The sequence below is a fragment of the Pyxicephalus adspersus genome, chromosome 3 (genome assembly GCF_032062135.1).
Source record: "Pyxicephalus adspersus chromosome 3, UCB_Pads_2.0, whole genome shotgun sequence".
Lineage (NCBI taxonomy): Eukaryota > Metazoa > Chordata > Amphibia > Anura > Pyxicephalidae > Pyxicephalus > Pyxicephalus adspersus.
Window position 1 is genome coordinate 60133485 of NC_092860.1, and position 4827 is coordinate 60138311.

Genomic DNA, 4827 nt, shown 5'->3' on the forward strand with positions numbered 1-4827 from the left:
ATGAAAAGCAGCGTAAAAACACATGGCAATGTGTTTCAAACACGCATGATGCAAAAAACACATGGCAATGTGTTTCAAACACGCATGATGCAAGAAACACATTCAAACATGGAGAAACATGAGTTAAATCTAGTAAAAAGAATCACCCTCCCCACCTATCAGGGCTAAGGGTAATATGTGTGCCATTAAAAAAAATGATTTCTTAGGGGAACAGTGACTTTTAATGCAAGCTCGCCAGTGTAAAGCTGCGAGCTCATTCAGTTGCTGAATTGCGCGACGACTTACGATTTCGGATCACGAATGCGCGAGCGAGCGTCCGATTTTGCTTGATGAATTAGGGCCTGTGTCTTTACTCACAGTTCATCCTGGACCTCCTCCCAGCTCACCAGCCAAGAGAGTGCCACAGGAAATTCTAGGAATTTCTAGGATGGGTTTCAGCTGAGATAAATACACCTGATCATACCCAGGCCTTTTTAGCTCCCACACCTGGCCAAGAAGCTAATTGTCATCCAGCCTGGTACTTCAACCCCCCCTTCAGGTCAAAAGGAAAACTGTCTAAACTGACTAAACAGAAAAATACTCTGCGTATAACCTGTATCTGGGCAAACTCTATGGTTTCTTTGGCCAGCTGGTACAATATATATATGTGTAAATAATTCTAATTAATGATGTAAATATTTATATATGTATATATATATATATATATATATATATATATATCTATACACACTTGTGTGTATGCTTGTGACTTTTGTGAAAAAAGTCCAGTTCGCCAGAGCTCACTGTAATTAATCACCAGGCGGACCTGGGGTCCGTCATTGTATGCATTTAGATAGGCGCCTATGTAATAGTTAGCTAGACTAGAATATGTAAGGGCCATTACACTATGATTATGGTAAGTACATTAGACTGTGTGCTCCTTGAGGGGCATTTTAAATGATCTGACTGATTTACATAACATGACTATGGACTCATAATACATGAAAATAATAACAGTAATAGATAATAGAAGAGCATGGATAATAGTTAATTGTCCATAGTCCAACAGTCCAATGGGTTGGAACATTTCCAACCTCTCCAACAAGTCTAAATTAAAAAAACAATGAGAAACTACTAAGTATGTTAATGAAACCCCCCCCCCCCAAATAAAATAAATGAGCAAATATATGTTTATTTTAAAGCATGTATTGAAATTACTTCAATTATATGCTGTATATTGCAAGATCGCTTTGCTTGCTATGTTTAGTATGAGATTTTGCAGCAGCTTGTCACTACACCTGGTCTGACATTTTCAGCTACTCAGGAAATGGCCTATGCAGCGAGAAAATTTCCAGTGTTAAAGATACAGATTCTACAGTAAACTACTAATCTCTGGCAACATTCCATACCTGACCTATGTTTACACATTAAGAGCCATTATAGATATAGGTAAGCTTGTGTATAGGCTATAGCAAATGGTTCCTGGCAGAATACTGAACACATTAATATTTGCTAATGCTGAAACATAACTATGAAAATGGATATGCTTGATCTACACTATGAGATAAGCAATACTTTGAGCTCCTAAACTCCGAGCCTAATAGCTAATTTATTTTAAAAAAACACATATGTATATAAAAACTAATATTTACCAACTAATATATTTAAAAAGAACACAAACCACTGCTGCAAAAGACAACACATTTCTAAAATGACCCGCAATGCCTAATAAAGACTGATGTAAAATATTGCTAACACCCTAGTTGACAGATTAGACTCTCCCTCCCCCACAGAATCCCACCAGAGCAAAGATAATGAAGAAGAGACAGAAACTGTTACATTCCTTTGATAGGGTTCATTGCAGGTATTAAACATTTTGGCTTTTTATGACTTTTTTTAGAAGCTGTTAGGGACTTGGTTGAAAACCCAAAGGCTAACAATTCTCTTTTTGGTAACAGTGGCTTTCAATTTGCATTCAGAGTTCTCAGGAAATGGGAATAGTTCAGAAACCCTGAAAATTGATGGGTCGCTAGACTTGAGCTCCATTTTGGCTTCTTATTCTTTTCATTTCCAATTACAGTAGCTGGAATATGTGGGCATCTAGACAGAGCTGTACAGGGCTAACCACACCCTTATAATAAACACTTTAAAAGGGTGCATATTCTTCCAAAAAAAAAAAAAGACAACAAGACAACAATTCTGTCCATTCTGCATCTAGCAGCACTGACACTTTTACTGCATTATGAACACTATACGGCACTGCCATGTACCTCTCACCTTCCTTGTCATGCTGTGGTCAAGACAGAATCTGATCCTCTTAGCACCAATGGAGCTGTGCACTCAGTATTCTAATGGGCTCACCTCTTTTAATAAGCCCTCAAAAATTTGGTCTATCCTGAGGAAGATAAAGACAAGATAAAGTACATTGTCAGGAAGCAGATGAGCTGCTGATCAGAAACTATCCTCAAACCCTATAAGAGAAATCAGAAGCATTGGCCTCTGCCACAATTGTATTAGAGAGTCATGAAAGTAATATTGAGAAGCTTTGTGATGAAATAAAAGTTTTCTGTGATAAACAAGGAGACCTTAAGAATTGACCCCATAGGGTAATCTTAGGATTTGAGGCCTGCTGAAGTACTACTGACCTACCCTACAGGCTTCTAAGAGGCAACACAACCTATCTTTTCAAAGATATCCATATCAGTTGTTTGGTGATATAGACCTGATCATGATTTGAAAGAAGGAGTAAATTTGCCCTACCTAAAATCTCCACAGCCTGCAAAAACTGCCTGCTGCTAGAGCCTTCCATTCAAGTTGATATTCACATACCAGGATATTACCCAACAACCATAAAGGAGCTTTATGCCAAATTCAGCATCTATCTTCTTAGCACATCCTCTGAATGGAGGGAAAGCCCACCAAGGTCAAGCTCGAGATGTCCTGGCACTAGTTTCCTATTGCTTTCCGGTTCTATGGCATTTAGCCTAGTAAGTCTTTTATCCTTGACGTTTTAATAGTGAGTTTGATCTAATAATGCTGGAACTTACTTTGGGTTACTTTTCCAATATATGAGATGTGATAAGAGTTTTATGACTCCTCCTGGTTTTTAGACTCCTCCCTTATATAGACACAATGAGCCTGATTCATCAAGCCAAATCGGAAGCTCGACGCGTGCGCGTATGCAATCCAGAATCGGAGCCCTAAAATCAATTCATCAACCAAATCCTAGGCACTGGCGTACCATTGATAGGTCAAAATTGCATTTTGGTTAGGTATTTTTTGAATGCAATTTTTGTTGGGCTGTTTTTGAACTATTTTGGCTTTATATGGAAGTCTGGGTTTACATGTGTTTTGTTTGTTCTTTTTAATTTTTTTTTTTGTCATGTAAATTTAGTGTTGTGTGTGTTTTTTTAATTTTTTATTTATATTTTAATGTGACCTTTTAGCAAATGTTTCTTTGAATAAAGTTGTTTGTAAAATGTTATAGTTTGTATTTTGAGGGTTTGTTGTTATGTGATCTCCTTTCCAATCTCCCAGGACATACAGTTTAAAAAGTCAATTGTGATTGTTTTTAAGCTGTTCCTTTCTCTGAATTGTTTGAAAGGCTAAAAACAGCACAATTGTCTTGTTAAAACTCAGATGTGGCGCCAAACCTCAGGAGTATGTAGCACATGGTTGTGCGCCAAGGCACACCCCCTATGTGCACGTGAACTGTGTTTTATCAGTTGAAAAATGCACCATACTTTTGCACAGTCCTCATTCAGGTAAGTTTTAATTTTTTGTGTATATTGCTTGTTTTGCTTCATGTGCACTCATGCATGTATGTATAGACATGACTGCACATGAAGCAAAACATGTATGTATGCATTTAGATGTGTGTACATATACATATAAAAGAAATCATAGGAAGAAATAGGCAAAGAGGGCATTTTGGACCATATTGCTTCACATGCTCCAAATTGAAAAGATTGCCTATTTGTCCCTATGATTTCTGATGTCATGGGCTTGTCTACAAGCAATATTCATGGATGATATTGCTTCTGGTAAAGGAGGAATCCACCTTATGTGTTTCCACTACCAAGCTGAGGTGAGTAAGTCATTATATGTAGTGGGCAAAGATCTGAAATGCCATTAAAACCTGCAGAAACATCCTGAAGGGATGGAAAACCAAGAAAATGTTTGGCACAAAGTGGATTTGGCCCTGGAAGTTTGATATACTAGTACTATTTGTTTTGTGTAAACACCTAAATAATCCATACACTCCAGTATTTAATGAGCATTAAGTTAAGCAACAACATATCATCTGCTAATTTCCAAGAGTGTGTGACCCTTCCTGTGAGCTTGGCAATCAATATGGTTTGATGTTGTCCTTGGCAACCTGGACCTCCTTCCATTACCATCAGGCGTGTTAGAATGAGTATGCAACTCAGCTGGACAACTAGTTGACAACCAGTTTGGACAGCAAGTGGAAGTGTGCTTGTATACAATAGTGCTAAGATGAGGCAGCACAGCACAATGACAACAAACCTATAAACACTGCTACAAATGAACAGAGGAATTGTGTGGCGGCAAATCAACATGAGTGCAAATGTCAAACTATTGTCAAACAAAAAAGAAAAAACAAAGAAATATGTACATAATACATTCACATGTATTCACTATGTACATAATACATTCCAATACCAATATGTGACAATAGGACAAAGGCAAGGAGGGGGGTCAAGTAGCTTTTTGGAGTGGAAACTATGCATACATTTGTACAATACTTGTGGAAAAAAATGACAAAACATTGCTGAAGAATTGCTAAACAACAGAAACGTGTGATTACAAACCAGGCACAAAAACATT